General features: G+C 37.9%; 1 pseudogene; it reads left to right on the top strand.

Moving 5' to 3' along the window:
• The first annotated feature begins 1,824 nt into the window (after positions 1-1,824).
• Positions 1,825-25,285, top strand: part of LOC109488689 — a 24,461-nt pseudogene continuing 1,000 nt past the window's right edge.

Below are 25,285 nucleotides of genomic sequence, written 5' to 3'. Positions count from 1 at the left end.
GCTGTAAGTGGTATCTAGTGCTGGTGCCACAGAAGTTAATAATTTCTGTTATTAACTAAAGTGGTCCATTTAAAAGAAATGAAAAAAAATCAAAGAATTGCTATGTCAGGGTTCTAAGAATTTACAGTGTATTTTTTTAGGATTTTGAACCTTAGAAAGCTGGGGGAAAGAATACGGAATGTTCTTTACTTAGAGGGAGCAGGTGTTTGAACTTCTCTGTAACCACATTTCCCACCACCCTTAAATTCCCCTTACATCTGATCTAGAGAAGCAGTGAAGCAGCGCTGTGTAAAGGTAAGGGCAGATCAGAGAACATGGCTACCGCTATTAGTTAAAGTTGGGTACTGGCTTTAATTGGGCCCATGGGGGCCACCTTCCATGAACTAAGTTATTGGAACAGCAGTGTTATCCTGAGTATTCTGTCTCCTGCCATCTGCTACCAAAGGATGTGTACTTTGTTCTAGTATAGGGTGAGGGATATTTGGACTCAGTCCTCTGAGTGCAGTAGGAAATATGCATATTGAAAGGGTCAGGGAGGCATGGTAGAGTGGCTTGGTGTGGGGTTAGTTATGTTTTGATTTAGAGCAGGTGTCTAGGAAAATCTATATTGGTTGAAGGAATTTTAGTGTAAATCATGCTATTAAACATAGATTTGTAGTCATGGATAGTATTTTAGAAATGAGTTACAAGGTCTTCTGCACAGCCTGTAGCATCTGACCCCCTGTACCTCTCCTACCTCCTCTCCCACTGCACTCACCCCCCCATGCCACTCCCACTTTTAGTTCCTTCAGAAAGCTCTTTCCCATTGCAGCGCCTTTGCGTATTTGTTATCTCTGCCTGGAACCTTAACCTCCAACTCTTCCCATGGCTACTTCTCTCGCTCATTCTTTAGGTCTCAACTCAAATGTTGCTTCTTCAAACAAGCATTGTTCTCAAATACAATTAAGGTTTCTAATTTGCAATAGTTATGTCTCATAAGATGATAAAAATCCAGCAAAAAAGGCATTCATTGGTCTCTGAAATAGGGAGCCCAGGGATGCAGCTGGCTTCAGGCATGACTAGATCTGGGGACTCAAAAACAATACCTCCTAGGTTCTGGCTCTTTTCTGTCTTTCCCATCTCTCAGCTTGGTGACTCACTGTTGAACTCATTCTCTCTGTCTAGAGGCTTATTCTACCATGTGGTGGGGGAGGAGAAGCATGTCTAAAGACTACTTTATATCCCTCTTTCATGGGCCTGGCTAGGCTTGGGTTAGGGGAGGGCATGGAGCCCTTTTTTGGATATATTCTCCCAATGTAGTGTGGAGAACATATATGTGCATGCATGGGGTGGATAGGGGTGAGGAGTGTGGAAGGGAGACACAGGCAAACTTGCATACTAGATGGACAAAAGCCAACAAAGTTCCACTATAGTCTCCCTCATGGCTTTCCCTTTTAGAATAGAATTGCTTTTTTTGTATTTTTTTAAAGATTTATTTATTTATTTTAGAGAGAGAGAGAGGGAGGAGGGGCAGAGGGAGGGAATCCTTAAGCAGACTCTCTGCTGAGCATGGAGCCTGACCAGGGGCTTGATCTCAGCACCCATGAAATCACGATCTGAGCTGAAACCAAGAGTCAGACGCTTAACCAACTGAGCCACCCAGGTGCCCCTTATAGTTGTTTTTCTTCATAGCACTTGTCCAATTTGAGATTTAGTGTATTTTGTGTGTTCATTTAGTTAACATCTGCTGTGTGCTTCTCTAGGTTGGCAGTCGATTCTACAGTATTTGTAGTGGTATTCTAGTTCCTGTGGCTGCCAAATAGGAGCTTGGTAATTACGTGTGGAATGAATGCATTAAATAGTCAAGGAAATCAGAGTGTGGGAGAAGAAGGGAGACAGATGTTCTGTGATCATAGCTTTACACCTAATGAAGCTCTGGAGTATTTCTTGGGAAATTTAGTCATTTCAGTGATTGGTAGAGACAAAAGGTGAGGGCAAGAATAGGGCAGTTGTTGCTAAAGTATAGTGCCCGCCAGCAGCAGCATCACCAGGGGACTTTCTAAAAAAGCAAATTCTCAAACCCTACCAGCCACACAGGTTCTGATTTAGGAACTCTGGGAATGGGACCCAGAAACCTGTGTTTTAACAAGCTTTCTGGGTGATTTTTTTGCATAGAAATGTTCGGAACCACCAGAATGGGGGATAGAAAGAAGTGAGTAGATTATGCTTACACAGTGTCTTATAAACATTATTGTCAGGGCTGCTGCCTGGATTTTGAAAAGTCCTTTTTTGAACTGAAGGATCGCAGTAGAGTATGAAGTTTAAGAGCTCTTGAGCCAGGTTTTCTAGTTTAGAATCCTGACTCCTCTGTTAATAGAGTAAGTTTGTACAGCTCTCTCAATGTCTCTAAGCCTCCAATTCCCGATCTATTAAATAACCATAACAAAATAAGTACCAAACTCATGGAAGTACTGTGAAGATTAAAAATGATGATGATTTTAGTAACCAACATTTATTCAGCCTTTGCTAAGTGTCTAAATGTGATGCCAAGCTTTTTCCAAGTGTTAACTTGGTGCTTACAAAGTGCTTAGCACAGTGCCTAGCACGTAGTTAACATTTATTGAATGCTTACCACCATTGCTTATAAATGGAGAATTAATGGACCCTGTGTATTTGGAGTTGGTCAAAAATTTCCCCAGTCAGGGTAAAGGTTGATCAGACATCTGTATGACTTGGGAGATAGTGGATGTAATGTCCAATCTCCTATTCTGTGTCTGCTCCTATTCTCCTGCTTTCTGATGAGTCATCTTTCCTTTATGTTCCTGTCTTGTTGGCTGCCCTTGATGCATAGCATTACAATAAGCCACAAGCAATTGTAAACCTAGTGATCTCTAACCAAGGTCATCTGACCATGATAATGAACTTTTATAGGTGGGATTAATTGAAGGTGTTTACTGTGCAGGCTTTTCCTGAGCTCTGCATTTTTGAATATTTGCACTTCAGGGATTTTTCTTAGAACTTACTGAGGCTTTTCTAACTTCAGCTGACCTTTCCCTACTCACTGCTCACAGTTAAGGTCATCTAGATTTGGATCTGACAGGCCCATCAGTTTTGGTCATTTAAACTCTGGTCCCCAGGGATTTGGACTATTTAGTGCTTTTTGCTTGCATGCATATCAGCTGGGCCTATATATGTAGACTGAGGTACTTGGGAGCCTGAAGAGTTTTGTAATCTGGTATGTGGCCACTCTTTTATTATTGAAACATCCCTTGGGTATTTACTCTATATAAATCCCTGAGCCTCCATTCTGGAGAATGCTAAGAAAGTAATAGTTTTTCACAGTGGAATTTGCTTGCTTGAAACAATCTGGGGTCAGTGGTATTTGCACACAGGAGAAGATGCATTTTAACTTGAAGCAGACTGAAAACTGGAGATGTGGGGTAGGGGTTAGCATGATACAGGGTTGCTGTTACACAGAGGGGCACCCTGGAGACTTTTGGGCACAATTATCAGCAGACACTTATCTACAGTTAATTATCAAACTATTACCAGTGGCCAGATGTGCTAAAGTGGAGATTTTTTTCACCAGAGAGTGAATATCCAGATTCAGGGCCTTTTCGTTCTTTCTCCTTCTAATGGTTCCTTGTCTTTCTACTGTAATTAGTTTGGTACATAGTCACTTTTTGTGCAAGCTAAGGTTTGCCACAGTAAGCAGGTTTTTAGTCAGAATACTTGATTGTATGTGACAAATCCATTTGAACAAACTTAAGAAAAAATAGACTTGACTGGCTCAGATAACTGGAAAGGATGATGGTGCAGACCACAGAATTAAAGAAAGAACTGCAGGACCCAGGGACTTGAGAATCAGGATACAATTTCACCAGAGTTTTCTTTCAGCTCATCTCTCATTTCTGCCTGTCTCTGATTGTTTTCACTTTTTGTCTTATCTCAGGCTTTCTTAGCTGTAACAATGTAAAGAGCTTTGCTTCTTTTTCCCAAGGTCTGTTTGTCATTGTCAGAAAAGGATCCACTTTGGCCCAACTTATTCATGGATGCATTGTTGGATTCATCATGTGCCCAGGGAATGGACAGGGCTGACATTCAGCTGATGTGTACTGGTATAGTCTTAATGGTTATCCATGGCAGGAGCCTATCCTGACTGTTGGTGCCCTTGCTGTCCTGGTTGAAACATTTTTTTTTTAAAGATTTTATTTATTTATTAGACAGAGATAGAGACAGCCAGCGAGAGAGGGAACACAAGCAGGGGGAGTGGGAGAGGAAGAAGCAGGCTCATAGCGGATGAGCCTGATGTGGGGCTCGATCCCACAACGCCGGGATCACGCCCTGAGCCGAAGGCAGACGCTTAACCGCTGTGCCACCCAGGCGCCCCTGGTTGAAACATTTTAAGTAGCATTTTAGAAATGAGGTATTCTGATTGGCCAGATCTGGGTCATCTGTCTATCTCTGTGAGCCCAGGGTGGGGTTGGGGGTGCACATGGCGCGGTTTTTTATAAAGATAAGAGGGGGAAGTGTGTTAGGAAGCTAAAAATTAGTGCAGTATCATAATATGCCTCAAACATGATGTGCTAAATCAATATAAAACAGATCCTAGTTACATAGTTTGTACCTAAGCATCCCAACGAGGCTATTGATTTATACTTGCAAAGCTAAGTTCTTGCCTCTTCCTCCCCTTTTCAGGTCTTTTCCTAACTGTTACCAAGGTCACCTGCTTTGCTTTCTGATAGGAACTATTATCTTAACCAATCTGGTAGTATGTGGCCCCTCTTCCTCTGCCCATAGGAATCATAACTGCCTTTTCTCCTAAGGATGGACATGCAGTCCCCTGCACAGTTTCCCTCAGCTGAGCTCTGTCCATCTTCATTAGCCCTCACACCCTCCTTGCCAGTTTTTTTTTCTTTTTTTTGCCTACTCTTGATTCTCCCATTTTTATTCCTGTTCTTTTTTGCTTGCTCTTATCCTTAATGCTTTTCTATATCAGGCTGTTCCTGACAGAAGAAATGGCTGGAGGGATTATGAACCTTATTTAACAGTTTGAAGAAATGAAGGCTCAGAGAATTTAAGGTGATTTGTTCCAGGTCACACAGCTGGTAGTTGGCAGATTAGCAATTTTTAGAGGCTTCTGACTCAGAAGCTCAGGGTCTTTCCTCTGCTCCATATTCTCTTACTGTGTTTGCTCATTATATTTAAATATATGGCCACTCTCCCAATAAGTAATAACCATTTGGAGAGGGGAATTTTTTCTGACAGTGATTTGGGGATAATTTTGGAGGGATGAACCTTGAGTCTGGAAGAAAATGTAGACTTTTGATGGATAGAAAGGAAAGGGGAGGCCATTCTGGGGAGCAAGAACAATCTGAATAAAGCAGCTGAGTGAAAAGTGACTTCTGTCCTGTGTCACAAAACCAGCCTGGGAGTGGTGATAGTAAGAACAGTAGCCTGAAGGAATGTGATGATGAGAAACGAGTAGGCAAAGTGAGCTGCTGCTCTGCTCCAGGCACTGTTTTGAGCACTTTCATGCATCATCCTTTTTAATTCTTACCCTGTGAGCTATGTAGTATTATTATCTCCATTTTTCTGCTAAGGAAACAGAGGCACAAAGAGGTTAATTAACTTGCCAAATCACACGCTAAGGTAAGAAGCAAAGTTTATATACAAACTTGAACCTGCTTGATCCTGAAGTCCATTCCCTTAACCACAGCGCACTGCTGCTGGAGGGTGCTGCATGAATTTGATAAGAAACTCAACAAACAGTCCCAGAAATCTGTCCAGAGCTGATGTTATTAGTAAAAATCATTGTTTGTCAAGTTTTTTTTATTTTAAAAAGGTATATCTTATTAGATTTGATCATTAATCATCAACTTAGAAATATTGTTGTTTCCTTATAAAAAAATTCAAACAGTACAGAATCAGAGGCAAATGTGACAGTTTCCCATTTCCATTATTGTTCTTTCATTCTGTAGAGGTTTTTTTTTTGTTTTTTTGTTTTTGTATTTTAGTTTATCTCTCAGCCTGCTGCAGTGGGAGAAGCGACTCTGCCTTCAATTTGTTGTGGGACCCAGGGTATGTCACTTATTATCTCTGTACCCTGTTTCTTCATTGGTAAGCTTCAGCTTCACACTTGCTTCCCTTCAAGGTTCAAGATTCTCTGAATCTCTATTTCCTTGCCCAGCGGCAGTGACTCAGGAATCCTGTGGGTAATAAATTATGTTCTATAATAATAAGCCTGTTCCTTCTGTTTGTCTGCTGGTTCTCCTTTTTACAGTGAACCTTGATGGGCTGAGGCAGAAAAGTTCACAGTTTAGAAATGAGTTTCTACCCCTTGGAGGTGCCTTCTGTGTAAGAAGATGAAAATGACAGGCATTCTGGGGGAAAGCTTGGAATAAAGGATGGAGACTGTTGGGGAGTTCTACTGCCTGTGTAACTCAAAACCCAACCCTAAACACTGGTGGCAATGTATGCTGGTAGGATTTGAGAGTGATCAGTTAAGCTCCCAGTATTTACTGACCCATGATCAAATACTAGTGTGGGTGAAAGAAATCAAGCACTTGCTACCTCTCTCACAAGAAAAATAATTAAGAACAGTATGTCATGGTGTTAAAATCACAATAGATTCACCCAGTTTTATACACATTTAGCCAATACAGAGCATGTGGGTTAAGGGTCCTGAAGGTCAGAGAATGCTCCCCAGAGGAGCTAAGACTCCAAGGGCAAAATAAATAAAAAGTTAATACATGCTCAATGTAGATAGCTTGGGTAATTTTTTAAAAGCATAAAAAACAAAATGATCTCTTGTCACACCAGAGGTAATTGCTATTAGTATTTTGGTACATGTCTTTCTAGTTTGTTTCTATTGTATTATATAATCAAAATGAAATCTTATTATACATGCTGTTTTACAACTTTAATTTTTAGTAATATATGACATTTCCCTATGTCAATAAATCTTCCAAAACATGAAATATTTACATTGGCTTTATTCCTCAAAAATGTAGTGCTTGGAAAAAAAGTAAGAGGGAGGGTGCCTGGGAGGCTCAGTCAGTCAAATGTCTGACTCTTGATTTCTGCTCAAGTCATGATCTCAGGTTCATCAGGCTGTGCACTCAATGGGGAGTCTGCTTCTCTCCCTCTCCCTGTCTTTCTGTCCTCTCCCTGCTCTCTCTCTCTCTCAAATAAATAAATAAATCTTAAAAAAATATCAGAGGATATTTAAGACATTATAAGGAAGAAAAGGAAAATAAATTCCATAATCTTTCCCCTTGGCAATTGCTACCATTAACAAATGAGTGTCTATGCTTCCTCACTTTTTTCTAAATGTGTGTGTGTGTGTGTGTATGTATGTAAAAGATACCTGTATAATACATATTACATTTTATTCCTGTAGATGTTTGATTAATATTTTTCATCCACCCCCCACCATGAATTTAACTATCGTGAAGGCAGACTATGTCTGTCCTATTCACCAGAGTATTCCTAGCTCCTTGTATAGTGCCTGGCACATAATTGGCATTTAACAAATATTTGTCAAATGCAAGATGAGTGAATGGTATGTCCATATTGTGGTGGATCTTAAGTTAGGATATAATAAGAGTGTTGTCTAATCACTGGGAAATGGGACAGGACTTTCAGAAGTATAGGCACCAGGTTGTGGCTTTTTACTTATTTATGGTTAGCATCTGTGCGTTTTTTTAAAATGCCAAAGGAAAAAACAATCAAACAAAAAACAACTAAGCCAAACCCAAACTTTATGCTGCTTTTAACTTGATGAGAAGGTGCATTTTGACTATTTAGATTCCTGACAACTTAAACAACTTCCTCCTTTCACTGTCCCTATCACGCTAGCTAGCTCTAGGAAAGCAGGAAACATGTTCATCTTAGCACTGCTAATGCTGTGCCATATGTGTCCTTGGCATCATCACATGTTTCTTGGTGAGTATGATGGTTGAAAGGGGAAGACAATGGGAAATTAACCATAGAGAGGCCTTGTGGTGAATAAAAGGCATGTGACACTTCTCTGATGTGACCAGATGCTAAGAGGATTGCTTATTTCATTAAGAATCCTTTTCCTTACCTAGTTTCACTAGACCTGATTAAAGAAGTTGCAGTGAGAAATATGTGTGGGCAGACAGTTAAGTAGCTAAGCCAACTTTATTATAGCTCCACTGCTGTAGCCTAAGACTCTAGTGTACGCGCTTACAGACATTTTAAACGCTATGAACTCAAATGAACCAAAGAGTAATTTGGATCAAGAGATTTTAAACTTTCACGTTGCTGGAAGGGATCCAGAGAAGTCAACTCGGAACTGTAGAATATTGGAATTGGAGGGAGCTTGAATACCCAGGAGTAGTCTTATCTGTAAAATGAGATAAGGAAACTGAGCTCCAGGAGGGAGGGTTGAGTTACTCAAACTCCTATAGCAAGTCAGTGGTAGAATGAACTACACTGATGTGATTTCTGACTGAAAAAGATAAAGATTTAAATCATTGAGATTAACGTTGTCACTATTTGAATGTGTTTTATATACACAGAGAGAAAGGAGGCAAGACAGAGAAGAGGGAAAGTGAGAACAAAGGGCAAAGGGAAACAAATGAAAATGAGAGCTTTTCCAGGCCATGCATTCTGGGAACAAAATGTGAGTCACATGGAATGATTTGGAAAGTGATGCTTTCATGAACTTCTTCAACATACATGAAAAGCCTGGAGAGTTATAGTTTTAAAAATGAATTTGAAATGCTTTGGATACCACTATTGGTAACTCACTACCTTTTTTCTAATCTAAATGAATTTAGCAAAAGAGCTCAGTTTTAGTCACAAGAGACTAATTAAGCCATCTTGCATGAACCATAGCTAAATCCCCTTGTGTGAAGTGTAGCACACACACAGGGCAAGGAGCTGAACTGTGGCACCCATGAAATATGCTCACAGAATTGACTCAGCCTCTTAGTAATGGGTAATGGAGCCTAGGTAAAATGAAAGAAATAATGTACAGTAAGTATAGACATTTCGTAGAAGACAAAGGAAGAAAATTATAGTGACTTATGTAATACCCCTTACAGTTTTTCTTTCTATTCCCATATTTATCCTTCCTACCCTTCGTGCTTCTCAGGTTGGGCTGCTGCTATAATGTCAGACCGGTTGTCCAGTCTGTTCACTCCAGCACATGTTAAACATTGCTTCCACTTACGTTTTTTAAAATAATCCTTTGATATTCTAGTCTTTGACTCAAAACATCTTGGGCTTTTCTTTGCTGAGAGCAGTGATTCTTAACTTTATTTTTTTTTTTAATTTTTATTTTTTTAAAGATTTTATTTATTTATTCGACAGAGATAGAGACAGCCAGAGAGAGAGGGAACACAAGCAGGGAGTAGGAGAGGAAGAAGCAGGCTCATAGCGGAAGAGCCTGATGTGGGGCTCGATCCCATAACGCCAGGATCACGCCCTGAGCCGAAGGCAGAGGCTTAACCGCTGTGCCGCCCAGGCGCCCCTTAACTTTAAAACTATTAACAGTGCATGGAGGGAGCTTGTTAAAAATGTTCATTCTTAAATTAACCCCCCTACCCCCAAGAGAATCTGATTCCATGGATCTAGGATGATGCATAGGAATTTAAATTTTTAACATANGCCCAGGCGCCCCTTAACTTTAAAACTATTAACAGTGCATGGAGGGAGCTTGTTAAAAATGTTCATTCTTAAATTAACCCCCCTACCCCCAAGAGAATCTGATTCCATGGATCTAGGATGATGCATAGGAATTTAAATTTTTAACATATTCCCAGTTTATGTCTGATGCATATACCTCGGGAAAAATTGCCAACATGGTGAAGTCCAGCTTTTTGGCCAGAGGAATGACCTTTAATGTTGGAAATTTAGATCTGTGGCAAGCCAAAGAGGGAAAATTGAGATTTGGGTAAAGATTGGTCTCCAAAACATCTAGGAACTGGATATATTGGGAACCATGACTGTGTGAGAATTTGCATCTTATGGATGGAAAGAAATTTGTAATCTGTTGTTCAGTTTTTTGGGTTGAGCCTGCTAGATGTTTGGCATAGTGGAAAGAACTCCGGAATAGGGCCCGAAGGTATATGAGTATGGGTTCCAGCCACTTACGAGCTGTATAACTTTTTGAGGCCACTTGACTTCCCTGTACTGTAGCTTTCCTCATCTGTAAAATGGGAATGCAAAATGCGTTGCTTCCTCAATGAATTATAAGGATCAAATATGTAGAAGTGCTTTGGAATTTGGAATAATGTAAGGTAAATAATTTGAATAATATAAAGTATTATGTATTTATTTTATTAATAATCTATTCTCTTCACCTTCTGTTCTTTTCACCTTTACCAAGTGACAAAAAGGATCTTACTCAGGAGACTAATTGCAGTTAAACAGGCTAAACCTGTGGGGGTGGGTGTGTTGACATGAATCCTGCTACAGCTATTTGCAGGAGGAAATAAAAAAGCCAAATAGCAGCAGACAGAATGTTTTTGATTACCCCATGGGTTTGGGTAGCTTGGAGATCTGCTGTAGAGCTGCATGCTGGAATCTGACTTCCTCTGTGAGTATGAATTTGGCTGATTTAATAGTGAGAAAAGCTTAAGAAAATCCACACATGCTGAAACCCAAAAGGCTAATGAGGAGAATAAACAGCTTGTGTAATTAGACCTTGTGCATTTCCCTAAAAAGAAATCATGAAATATGTACAAAATGTTGTCTCTGAAGGTTTCATGGTTACTTGGTCTAGTTTTCAATTTGGAAACTATGTTCATTGCCTACAGGAATTACAAGAAAAATAGGCTTCTGGTTGTTTATAAATTGATGCCCTCACATGAAGTCTGACATTTGATGTTCTGGCCTTGGCCCCACTCACAGCAGCAGGGTACTCATGCAGGCTGAGTTTTGCTCCGTTCTGAACACTCACAGCTTAGCATTCTTAGCTGGCTTTATTGTGACTTCTTGATGAGCCAAACTCTTCTGTGTTTGTTGTTGTGGTTGTTAGTTTTATTGTGTTGTTTTGTTTTTTGGCTTCAGACATGTTTATTCTTCCCTGTATTGCTTGTCCACAATAAACAATAAAATGTTTTGTCTTTTTTTTTTTTTTTTAAAAGATTTTATTTATTTATTTGACAGAGATAGAGACAGCCAGCGAGAGAGGGAACACAAGCAGGGGAATGGGAGAGGAAGAAGCAGGCTCATAGCAGAAGAGCCTGATGTGGGGCTTGATCCCATAACGCCAGGATCATGCCCTGAGCCGAAGGCAGACGCTTAACCGCTGTGCCACCCAGGAGCCCCAAATGTTTTGTCTTAAATAGATCTATTGTTCCTCTCAGAAGCCCCTGGTGTCTTCAATATAAAGGACACAATTGAACTTTTTTTCACCTTACCACCCAGGTTTGTCAGATCTTTCCGTGTTGTTATTTTTTGCTTCATGTCTTTTATTATATTACATATATTTTAAAAGAAATAAAGTGTAGATGTAGTTCAGGCCCCTGTGAAATTCTCCCTACCCCACCCCTGTTTCTCTCCCTCACTTCCCAGAAGTGACCACTATGCTGAATGAAGCAAGTAACACAATATTCAACAGAACATTTTGACTAAGGTGATAAGATTTCAAAGTGAAGTTCCCATCCATTTTGAAATGTGACAGTAGATGTCAAATCAGGCCATACCCATCTTTCAAAAACCGTATAAAGTTCCGTTTCTCCAAAAATCATTTCTCAGCTGATATAAATCATTTTCCCCCCAGGTGAATTTCAGTAGCAGTATTTAAATGCACCTCATTTTTTTTTCATGTTCTTTTTAAATAGTTTCAGGTTCTTTTTAAAAAATAGTTAAGACATTTACATGGTTCAAAAGTCAACATTATTTCCTAACAGTGTATATTGAGAAGTCTCTCTTGTTGACCCTGTTACCTACCCCCACTATCCTGTGGTTAACAATTTTTATTAGTTTCTTGTTTGTACTTTCATTGTTTTATTATGCACATAAATGAAAATGTAAATATATATTTCATTTTCTGCTTTTTTTATTAAAAATTGTATTCTGTATTCATTGTTCTATGCCATATTTTCCATTTAGTAATGTATCTTGGAGTTCTCTCCATTTTGGTACACAGGCATCTCCCTCTTTTTAAAAAATAATTACATATTTTTTATAGTTGCATAATTTCACATAGCACATAGTAATACATAGTACTTGTTTGTTTTTTGACAGTTACATACTGTTCCACTGCATGGATATGAGATATTTTTTCAACCAGTCCCCTCTAGCTGAACTCTTGGGTCATTTAAAAATTTTTTTCCTATTTCAAACAATATCACGAAGATTAATCTTATACATATGTCACTTCATGTGGGTACAGGTTCCAGAGAGAGATTGTCAAAGGGTAGATGCAGTCAGTGTTTCATATAGATTGCAGCATTTTGCATTCCCATTAACAATGTAAGTTTGTGCTTCCCCATAGCTTTGCCAAGAGAGCGTATCAAATAACTTTTTGGATTTTCTTTTTTTTTTATTAATAGGCAATAAATGGTATCTCAAGATAGTTTTAATTTACATTTATCTTGAGTGATTTTGAGCATCCTTAGCATTTTTTGAAGTAAAAGATACAGTAAAGTACACAAATGTTGAATTTACATCTTGATGAATTTTTGAATATGTAGAAACCCATATAACCATCACCAAGATAAGATATAAAACATTTCTAGTACCCTGGACAATTGACTCTTGCCTCTTTTTTTTTTTTTTTTTTAATTTTTTTTTATTTATAAGAGAGAGAGAGAGAGAGAACAGGTGTGGGGAGGGGCACAGGAAGGAGAGGGAGAAACAGACTTCCCACTAAGCAGGGAGCCCGACACAGACTGGATCCCAGGACCTAGAGATCATTACCTGAGCTGAAGGCAGATGCTTAACCAACTGAGCCACCTAAGCGCCCGACTCTTGCCTCTTTTTGCTCAGTACTAACCATCATGCTGAATGCCATCATATAGATTAGTAGTTTAATTTTATACAACTGATATCATATAGTGTGTGTTTTATTATGTCTGGCTTCTTCCCTAAACTTCCATGTGTGAGAGATTTGTCTATATTCTTGCATGTAAACATTAGTTCATTTTTTAATTTGCTTTGTATTTTTTTCTATTAAATATATAACAATTTTATACCAATTTTCCAGGAGATGGACATTTTAGATGTGTCTAGATTTAGGCTATTACAAATAAAGCTGCACTAAAAAATTTTAGTATGTGTTTCAGAAGATACATTGTAAATGTTTTCTTTGGGGATAAACCCAGGATTAATGTTGCTGGTATATTTAGCTTTAGTAGTTACAGTAGTTTTCCAAAGTGGTTATATCAATTTGCACTGCCAGCAGCAATATATGAGAGTTAGATTTGCTCCATAGCCTTGCTAAGAGTTGGTGTGTTATCAATCTTTCTAATTTTAGCCAATCTGGTAAAGGTGTAGTGGTATTTAATTGTGGTTTTAATTTATATTTCCCTGATGACGAATAATGTCGAGCACTATTCATATGTTTATTGAACTTTTGGATATTCTTATTTGTGAGAAAGAGAGAGAAAGGGAGAGAGACTGTGCAGTGGGGGGGGGGAGGAAGAACAGAGGGAAAGGGAGGGAGAGAGAGAGAATCTCCAGCCAACTCTCACTGAATGTGGAGCTTGAGGCGGGGCTCAATCTCATGACCCTGAGATCATGACCTGAGCCGAAACCAAGAGTCTGAGTTAGCCACCCAGGTGCTTGGATATTCTTTGTTATGAGTGTCTTTCAAACCTTTTATTCATTTTAATTGGGTTTATATTCTGCCTTCACTCTCTTAATGCTATCTTTTGGAGCACTAAGGGTCTTAATTTAAATTAAGATGAACTTACCAATCTTTTTTTAATAGTTGGTGTTTTATGTATCCTGTTTAAGAAGTCTTTGCTTATCCCAAGGTCATGAAGATGTTCTCTTAAATGTTTTCTTTCAGAAGCTCTATTGTTTATATTTCACATTTAGGTCTATGACCCATTTCAAATTAATTTTTGTGCATTGTGTAATTTAAGGGTCAAGAGACATTTTTTTTCTATTACATATCCAATGGTCCAGCACCATTTACAGAGGAAAAGAGGGATCATCCTTTCCCTTCTGAACTCAGTGGTGTGTTTTCTGTAAACTGGTGACCATGTATGTCTGGGACTATTTCTGGGCTCTTTATTCTGTTCCATCAGTAAAGAGAGCACATTACCTTAATTATTGCAGTTTTTTTTTCTAAGTATTGACATGTGGTTGTGTAAATCTACCAGTTTTATTCTTCCTTGATACTATATTTGCTCTTCTAGGTCCTTTGCATCTCCATATAAATTTTAGAATAAGTGTGGAAAATCCCAGCTAAAAATTTGGATTGCACTGAATTTACAAATAAATTTTTGGGGAAATTGACCTTCTCATTTTTCAGTCCATGGATATTATTTAAGCCTTCTTTAACTTCTTTGAGCAATGTCTTGTAGTTTTCAGTAAAGAACTCTTAACCAAAATTTATTAGATGAAGTCAAAGATATTTGATGTCTTTTATTGCTATTTAATTGTTTATATTTTTTAGTTTACATTTTCTAGTTGGTTGTTCTTAGTATACAGTTGATTTGTTATGTTGAATGACTTTTTATGTATTTAAGGACCATTTGGATTTTTTTTTTCTGGCATCTTTTTTTTGTTTTTCTATTGCACTGTGAGTTTCTTCTTTATTTCTAGGATATCCTTATAAATTAGGAATGCCATTTTGTCTTTGCTTATCCCAAGGTCATGAAGATGTTCTCTTAAATGTTTTCTTTTGGAAGCTCTATTGTTTATCTTTCACATTTAGGTCTATGACCCATTTCAAATTAATTTTTGTGCATTGTATAATTTAAGGGTCAAGACACATTTTTTTTCTATTACATATCCATATCTTCAAACTGTGCTTTTTGCCTGTAAATGGAGAGAGTTACACTAGATCTATAAGATCCTTCTAATATTTAAATAATCTGGTCTATAGTGAAACCATAAAAATGAATTTTACCACAAATGATAATGTGAGAAAAACTTTTATTATAACTCATACTAGAGACAAAATGAGTAAAATCCCCAGTGCAGTAAAGTGAGAATAAGAAATTAAAGACATACATTAGAAGGTAAGAAGTAAGATTATCTTTATTCACAGACAATATGACTTGTATGTTGGAAATCCTAAAGAATCTGTCAAAAAGCTGTTAGAATTAATAGTCAAGTTTGGCAAGATCACAGGACACAAGATCACTATGCAAAAATAATTTTTTATTTATTAATAATTAACAATCCAAAAATAAAATTAAAAGAATAATGTTGTTAACTATGGAACCAAAAAGAATAAAGTACTTATGCATAAATTTAACAAAAAAGAGTTAAAAACTATACTGAAGACTACAAAGCATTACTGAGAGAAATTAATGAAGACATAAATAAGTGAAAAAAAAATTATTTATTTATTTGACAGAGGGAGAAAGAGAGTGAGAGAGGGAGAGAGCATAAGAAGGCAAGAGCGGCAGGCAGAGGGAGAAGCAGGCTCCCTGCTGAGCAGAGAGCCTGACATGGGGCTTGATCCCAGGACTCTGGGATTATGACCTGAGCCGAAGGCAGATGCTTAACCGACTGAGCCATCCAGGTATCCCTGGATCCTAAAATTTAAATGGAAATGCAAAGTACCTAGAATAAACAGAACAATTTTGAAAAGAAGGACAATCTTGGAAGACTTATGGTACCTAATTTTCAAAGCTTACTATAAAGCTACAGTAATCCAAACAGTGTGATATTGGTATCATAAACTGTAGATCATTGAATAGAACAAAGGATCCAGAAATATATTTATTATAGTCACTTCATTTTTGACAAGCTTGCAAGATAATTTAGTGGAATAAACGAGTTTTTTTCAGCAATTGGTGCTGGAACAATTGGGTACCTATATGCAAATTAATAAACCTCAACTGTTACTTTATACCGTACATAAAGTTCTCAAAATGGATCATAGATCTAAATATCAGAGCTGAAAGTATCATGCTTCTAGAATTAAACAGGGAAAAAATATTTGTGATCTTGGATTTCTTAGAAAACAAAAAAACATGAACATAAAAGATAAATTAAAATTCTACAAAAGATACATTAATAAAATGAAGGGAGAGAAGTGCAAAAAGAATGGGAGAAAATATTTGCAGATTATATATCTGATAAAGGACTTCTAGAGTATGAAAAAATCTCTTACATCTGAAGACACACAACACAATTTAAAAAAAAATGGGTAAGATTTTGAATAGATCACCATAAAAGATCTATGAATAGTAAATAAGCACATTAAACGATGTTCAACATTTTTAGTCATTCGGGAAATGCAAATTAAAATGCAATGAGAAACCACTACACACTTACTAGGATATATGTAATCAGAAAAGACTGAGAATACTAAGGGGTTACAGAGAAACTGGAACTCTCATACCTTGCTGATGGAAATGGAAAATGATACAACTACTTAAAAAAATTGCCTGGCAGTTTCCTAAAAAGGTGAACATATATGAACCATGTGACCCAGCAATTTATTTTCTAGATACAATATCTGCCCAAGAGAAATGAAATCATATGTCCACACAAAAACTTTTTTTTTAAAGATTTTATTTATTTATTCGACAGAGATAGAGACAGCCAGCGAGAGAGGGAACACAAGCAGGGGGAGTGGGAGAGGAAGAAGCAGGCCCATAGCGGAGGATCCTGATGTGGGGCTCAATCCCATAATGCCGGGATCATGCCCTGAGACGAAGGGCAGACGCTCAACCGCTGTGCCACCCAGGCGCCCCCACACAAAAACTTTTATCTGAATGTTCATGTTACTCATAACATCTCTAAATATTTGGAACAATTTAAATGTCCACCAGCTGTGGAATGGATAAACAAAATACCTGTACAATGGAATACTACTCAGCAATAAAAAGAAGTGAACTACTTATATATGCAAAAATGTGAATTAACTTCAAAAACATGGTAAGTGAAAGAAGACACACAAACCAAAAAATGTATATTGTATGGTTGCATTTATATGAAATTTACAGAATAGGCAAAACTATAGAAACAAAAAGCAGGTTGCGTAGGGCTGGGAGTATGAGTAGGGATTTATGGCAAATGGACCCAAGGGAATTTTTGGAGGTGATGAAAGTGTTCTAATGCTTGAGTCTGATGATGGTTACAGAGCGGTATAAACTTATTAATCTGATCTGTATGCTCTAAATGGGTGAATTTTATGGTATTATAAATTATACTTTAAAAAGCTGCTAAAGAAGGGGAAATCTCTAAAGAGGAAGCTGTATTCTATGCCAGTAGCTTAGAAGGAATCTTTCTTAAATGATTGTTTCTCGTTTCTTTCTTTAAAGTGAGTAGGGTTTTCATTTTTTCATTTTTTGCTTTTTGAATAGGCCACTTCCTGGTGGTTCTCAGGAGGGATTATTCCTCAGAGCAGATGTACTTTACAGATCATGCCAAGTTCTTTCCTCAGTGGAGACAGTTGCCAACATAGAGTGAGACTCAGCTGGAAGGGGCTGAGTGAGGCTTCTGGGGAGGCTCCCTTCAGGTTTTCCTCTGATTACTCCAGCTGAGCATACAAGAAGAAAGGCAAAGCCACAGGGAGGCATATTAATTAAAATGTCTCCTTTTTGCGGGGGGCGGGGGTTGGCATTGTCCTCTTCACTTTTAGGATGTTACCGTTGTGGGTTTACAGTTTGTTATTTCCTTCCGTGTCCAGCATAGTTGCATAATCACAGAATCCCACATTTTAATATTCAGGAACAGTCAGGTAGATTAATAAGCAGGAATATCTAATTACCAATTGGGGTCAGAGAAGAAAAAGTATCTACTTTCAAAATGGGACCATTGAGAGCTATTTTGAAAGAGAGCTTTCACTACAGATTTCTTTCTGGTGTTGCTCACTTGGACATTACAGGGAAGATCTTGGCCCTGGAGCTTTTCAGTGTCCAACTGTCTGTTACTCCATAGGAGGCATAACAAGAGACATGAAAGAACCCGACTTGCTGGTTTTATTTCCACTGTTTGTTTAGGCCGTCACTGCCAATTAATAAGAAACAAGAGAAACATGCCTCTTAGGAAATATAGAGAAAATATTGCTTTGATATTATCTGCTGCAATTATTGAGTATGCTTTCCATGTGACCACTGGCCCCATCTCTCTTTCCACACAAAAAGCCTAAAATAAACAAAAAGAAAGAAACCATCAACTTAAACTGGTTTATTCCGAGCCTTTTTGATGTCATGTTTTAATTTAAAGATTACCCTGTTCATTGTAAGTTCAGAGGCTTATATTTTCAGGGCCATATGCTTCATATCCATGAATGGGTACCCCATGGATCTCAGTGGGAGTTAAAAGCAGAGATGGTTGCAGAATTGTGCTTTCTTCCTTTTGTTGCACGAGGCACTTTTTACTTGCTTTTTCTGGAGAGTGTAATCTTTGTGTATTAAGGTGACTTGTTTGTCATAAGTATTTATTGACATGTTCGGATAGAAAATGGTATATTTTTTTTATAGGCATTTCTTAGTTTACTTGCCAGCACTAGATGTTAAAAATTCTCCCATGGCATGCTCCCCATCATTTTGGGAGGTAAGCGTGTTCTACTTCCTGAATCAAAACATTCTTTCCTGGGGGAGCTGGATGGCTCAGTCAGTTAAGTGGCTGCCTTCGGCTCATGTCATCATCTCAGGGTCCTGGGATTGAGCCCTGAGTTGGGCTCCCTGCTTAGTGTGAAGTCTGCTTCTCTCTCTCCCTCTCCCTCTGCTGTTCTCCCTGCTTGTGCTCTCTTCCTTACACATTCTCTCTCTCAAATAAATAATAAAATCTTTAAAAACAAAACAAAACAAAAACTTTTTTTCTCCATTCATTCTTTTTTGGAAGAATAGGATGTTCCTTTCTCTGTCCCAGGAGTGCTTTCCTGCTTTAAAACCTTTCCTTATTAGATTTATTACATCTGTCATGCCTTCTTATCTATAAATCTTATCTGTCTTTCAGAGCACGGTTTAAAGTTTAATCTTTTATGAGACCATCTCCTTCTTGCTCAGAACACACATCTCTTTTCTAAGCTCCTTAGTCTATGTTTTCCTCACAGAGCTAATTTCCAAACTGTAACAGGCACTGATGGTTGGGTGACCAACCCCTTTCTCTTTGTATACACTGTTCACCTAATAACAGCCATGCGTATTTTCAGTGAAGGCCAGGAAAAAGTTGAAGTCTGCTGTATGGTCTCTGGGAAGGTTTGATTTCCTGATATAGATGTTGAGCTGCCACGTATTGAGGTCGGTCAGTGAGGACAGTGAGTCAAACTGAAAGTAACAATCAAGCCTCTATTTATTTATTGTGACACTGCAAGCAGGAGGCAAAAAGTGTCACTGGTTCCCTAGTGTTCCATTTTTTCTCATGGAACAGCACTAGGCAAGGGTCAGGTGGATGCCTCACAAACGGGGGAAATGTATTATTGCTGTGGAGCCTGATCTGGGGGGGGTCTGGTACAGGGACAGGGGAAAAGGTAAGGAGTAGAAAAATACTGAGCCAAAGTGGAGAAAATGCTTTACTTAGGGCCTTTGGTAATGAAGTCTTGGTGGAGGTGCCTCAGAAGGGCCTTATCAAAGGCCTCTGTTTAGGGTGTCTCTGCATAGAGATGCCTAGGCTTATGCAGATATGTATCAGCATGGTAGCCTAAGTGGGGTGGGGTGAAGATTGGGCTGAGTCCCTGGCTGTAACTCTCTTTGGAAAATTGCAGTGCATTGGCTGTGCACCAAGTCTCGTATGGGGACGGCAGCTTCTAGCTGTGATGCCTATCAAGCAAAGCCTTGTAATTGCCTGTAGTCAGGCCTGAATGATCACACATAAGATTTTAGTCTAGAATTGGACTCTTCAATCGGTGCCACCTCTTCTTTTTATTTTCTTTAGACTGAAATGTGACCTGAACTGCAGCAACCAAACTGGGTCCATAAGGGAAATATCAAGGGAATTCAGAGGCTCTGGAACTCAGTAAACCAGAACCAACAACTGCATGCCTCTTGACTTCCCCTTATGTGAGGAAAAATCAGTTCCTAATATTTAAGCCACCATACTCATGTTTTCTTCTTGTAGCCTAAAATATTCCTAATTGATACACGATTTGATCTTGTAGTGTCTTTTACTGTTATATAACTGATTTATTTAAATTATTATGTATAGTTCATGGTACCCAAAGGGACCAATCTCAGCCATGCTCTGCTACTGTACTAGTTCCCTTTAATCTCACTGCAATTCAGAACTGGTGGTAAGCATACTTTGAAGCTGCCAGTATTTCTTTTTTGGAGCTAAGTCACCAGAGATGAAAAACATAGGATTCTTAGTTTATTTTTTAGTGCTCATAGAAGAGTGATGCTGGGCAAAACTCCCAGCATCAACTGCCTTGAAATTGAAGACCTAAGTTGAGTTCTCAGTAATAGTTTCTCATTAAATAAAGCACCAGGTAAAGGCCATTTGCCTAATCATTGTCTATTTGTTGTTTCTGTTACCTAGGAGTAAACAAATGCCTGGAATTATATATAGGGTGATTCCAGTAAAACATGCATTCTTTCCTCTTTTCCATTTAGAGGTAGGCCTATTTCCTTCTTGATAATTTGCAACTCTAGATTTCTCAGGACAATATCTTTTTCAGGAATATTGGGTTTTAGGCACAGCTCTTGCCTTATTGACCAACATTATAAGAGCTTCATCAGTTTGTGATTAAGTTTCTTGGGAACTTTGAAAATGTTGAATTTATTGACCGTCTGTCAGCCCTTGGCTTATGTACAAGAATTGGCTTTGCCCTAGATATAGACTTCTGGCTACTTATACTTGTATGAGACTTGTAACACCACTCTCCAGATTCCAGGTCATTAGAGACAATTTCTTGACAGATTAGATAATTTCAAGGGAGACAAATATAGTATGTTTCAGATTCTCTTTCTTAATGTGTATCTTAATGACTTGATATTATCCCTGGATGAGCCAATCCATGCTTCCCTGCTATAGAGAACAGACAGATAAGCCTCTGCCTAAATGCTGATGATACAATTTTTTCTTCCTCAAATTTATAGTAGCATCTATAGACGGTAGTCCTCAGATCTAATTACTTTACTTTAAATTAGTTATTTCAAAACCCAAGCCATCAGTTTTGGCAGAGCTCCTCCAGCATTTAATTGGTCAAAATCTAAAAGCCCTGTATAGAAGGCCAACTAGTTTGCTTACTACTAGCTTATCTTGAAGGGTTCATCAGTAATTAAAACTGTTTGCAATTCAATATTATATGGGCCCTATATTGACATTATTAATATTTTCTTATATAGTTTTCAGGTTGTAGTTATTACAGTCATATTTTGTGGCAGAGAATAATTCTGATAATGATGATAAAAAAGCTAAAATTGATTAAACATGTGTTGTGCAAGGCAATGTGCCAACGGTTATATGCCTTTTTCTCTTTTATTTTTTTATTTTTTTTAATGTTTTTTTTTTATTATATTATGTTAGTCGCCATACAGTATATCCCTGGTTTCTGATGCGCCTTTTTCTCTTTTAATTCTCAGTATAAACTGATAAAGTAGATAGAACTTTGGGAACTCTTCTTACTATAAATTGTAGTGAACTCTGGATTGTCATATGAGGAAAATCTTATTCTTATCTGCAAATATTACCTTGACCCATCTCCCTGTGGCAGTCTGTGACCTTTTCTCCAGGCTCGTGCTTGATGGGTAGGCTTCTTGACTTCATTTTTATTTTATTTTACTTTTTTATTTTATTTATTTTATTTTATTATTTTTCTTCAAATTTTTATTTAAATTCTAGTTAGTCGGCATAGTGCAATATTGGTTTCAGAAGTAGAATTCAGTGATTCATCACATAGAGCACCCAGTGCTCATCATAACAAGTCCCCTCCTTAATACACATCACCCGTTTAGCCCATCCCCCACTCACCTTCCACCGTCAACCCTTGGTTTGTTCTCTAAGAGTCTCTAATGGTTTGTTTCTCTCTGTCTTCCCCCACCCNTCTCTAAGAGTCTCTAATGGTTTGTTTCTCTCTGTCTTCCCCCACCCCCAAGGGTTCATCTGTTTTGTTTCTTAAATTCCACATGTGAATGAAATAATATGGCACTTGTCTTTCTGTGACAGACTTATTTCACTTAGCATCCTAAACTCTAGCTCCGTCTACATTATTGCAAATGGCAAGATTTCATTCTTTTTGATGGCTGAATAATATTCCATTGTATATATACACCACATCTTCTTTTTCCATTCATCAGTCAGTGGGCATTTGAGCTCTTTCCATAGTTTGGCTCTCGTTGATAGGCTTCTTAGCTTTAATAACAAAATATTAAACCTGCTCTTTTCTTTGATGCACATTGAACACATGATTCTTCCTTTAAGTAGTAACTTAGAATTAAATGGACTTGAACTCTTATCTTCCCAGTCCTTGCCCAAAGTTTGGCCATGAGGAGTAATGTTCAAGAAAGAGAACCTGAAGGACATGTGGCCCTTGACCTCTCTGCAGTACAATATATGGCAGCCACTAGTTTCGTGTGGCTCTTTTAAATTTAAATAAATTAAAATAAAATAAAATTTAAAAATTCAGTTCCTTAGTCAAAATGCCTGTATTTTAAGTGTTCAATAGCCACGTGTGGCTAGTGACTTTTGTATTAGACAGCATTAGATATATAACATTATGATCATTGCTGAAGTTTAATTGTACAGTGCTGTGATAGACTGTTAGAGAGTTTCACATCTGTACTGCATCTTTTTAAAAAATAATTAGTTTCATTGAACTGGACTTTGATGTGTTGACAGCGGCCTGTATTAATAATGTGTATGGATTGTTCTTATGTGTCAGATACTGTCTTCAATACCTTTTATGCATTGACTCACTTAGTTCCTACAATAATTCCATGAAGTGGGCTTTATTTTTATCTCCATTTTACAGATAAAGAAACAGAGGCTCATAGACTTGCCTGTGGTTACTCAGATGGAAAACAGTACAGTTGGGATGTGAGTCCTCTAAGAGTGGCTTTAAACCTGTGTTCTTAAGTACCACGCATGTTGAGTCTGAAATCCCTATGAAGAGGCCTTGGAATTCATTCCCAGGATATGAGTAGTAATTCTCATCATTTTATTTTTGTATCCTTATTTCTCCTGGCTATAGCTGTGTATTTATTTCATTTCTGTTACTACAATGCTATGATGCAATTCTGATACCAAATGCATGGAGTTAGCACAGACTCCACAAGTTAAGGGCACAATTTCCAGAAAACTACCCTCACTTCTGATGCCCGCCACAGTTTCAGAAGTTTCCAGACCACCCAGACTTCTGACCAACTGGTTACAAATTTGGGGATTTCTATGACTATCTCAGGTCTGATAATTTGCTAGAGTGACTTACAAAATTCAGGAAAGTACTATACTTATGATTACAGTTTTATTATAAAGCCTATCAATCAGGTTCAGACAAATGACGAGACAATTAGGATGAGGTCTGGGATAGAAGCAGGAGGCATCACCCTCCACATTGATGTATTCAGCAACCAGGAAATTTACCTGAGATTTGGTGTTCAGAGTTTTTATTAGAGTTTCATGACATAAGCATGATTAATTACATCATTGGCCATGTGTTTGAACTTAATCTTTAGTCCTCATCTCCTCCCTGGAAGTTGGGCTGATTCAAAGACCCAACTTTCTAATCCCATGTTTCGTCTTCCCAGTGATTAGCCCCCATCATTAGTTATCTTATTAGTGTAAATCAGGTATAACACAAGGGACATATAAATAACAAAGTCACTCCCATTATGTAGGAAATGCCAAGGATTTTGAGATTATCTCCTGGGAACCAGGGTCCAAGATGAGACAAATTCTTTATTATATAACAGTATGTATTTCTTTAGTCTGTCTTAAATACTTTTGAAATGAAGTGGAAGATTTATTTATGTTTGTGTGTATATGTGTATAAATTAAAATATAAACATTTTATGTGTATATGTATAAATATGTGTTTTTAATATAGGTGTAAGAGGACTACTAACCATAGTTTTATAGATTTCCAGACATAAAGATTGCCTTAGAAATAACTTGGTTTTACACTCTTACTTTACTGATGAAGACATAAGCCCAGAAAAATGAATTGGCTTGCCTAGCTGGTTAGTGGCAGAGCTGGGACTGGAACTCAGGGTTTTTATCTTATATTTAATACTCTCCATGTCTCCTCAATCTCAAGCTCCTCCTCTGACATAGTCATGTCTCTACCACTGCATCCTTTTCTCACTACCTTACTGCACCTTAGAAACTTCAGGCTGACTTAAGGAGATAGCTTTGGAGCAATGGATGAAGCTTGCTGCAAACTGTATTTTTATATCTCCTGCCTTTGCACATGTGCTGTTTCTTCTGCCTCAAATTTCATTTTCACCTATTGGCCATTTCTTCATTGTTTTTATTTTTTATTTAATTTTATTTTAATGTTTTTTTATTATATTATGTTAGTCACCATACAGTACATCCCTGGTTCATAGCAGTACAAAGCTGCTATGAACATTTTGGTGCGTATGGCCCTTCTCTTCACTACGTCTGTATCTTTGGGGTAAATACCCAGTAGTGCAATTGATGGTCATAGGGTTTCTCAATTTTTAACTTTTTAAGGGACCTCCACACTGTTTTCCAGAGTGGCTGTACCAACTTGCATTCCCACCAGCAATGTAGGAGGGATCCCCTTTCTCCACATCCTCTCCAACATTGTAGTTTCTTGCCTTTTCAATTTTTGCCATTCTAACTGGCGTAAGGTGGTATCTTAGTGTGGTTTTGATTTGAATTTCCCTAATGGCTAATGATTTTGAACATTTTTTCATGTGTCTGTTAGCCGTTTTTATGTCTTCATTGGAAAAGTGTCTGTTCATATCTTCTGCCCACTTTATGATTTGTTTATTTATTTCTCGTGTATTGAGTTTGAGAAGTTCTTTGTAGATCTTGGATACCAGTCTTTTATCTGTAGTATCATTTGCAAATATCTTCTCCCATTCCGTGGGTTTCCTCTTAGTTTTTTTGATTGTTTCCTTGGCTGTGCAGAAGCATTTTATCTTGATGAAGTCTCACAAGTTCATTTTATCTTTTGTTTCTCTGACCTTTGGAGATGTGTCATGAAAAAGGTTGCTTTGGCCGATGTCGTAGAGGTTGCTGCCTACGTTTTCCTCTATGATTTTGATGGATTCCTGTCTCACAT

The sequence above is a fragment of the Ailuropoda melanoleuca genome, chromosome 4 (assembly GCF_002007445.2).
Source record: "Ailuropoda melanoleuca isolate Jingjing chromosome 4, ASM200744v2, whole genome shotgun sequence".
Lineage (NCBI taxonomy): Eukaryota > Metazoa > Chordata > Mammalia > Carnivora > Ursidae > Ailuropoda > Ailuropoda melanoleuca.
Note: the sequence above shows the minus strand (reverse complement) of the source record. Positions and strands in the feature narration are given on the sequence as shown.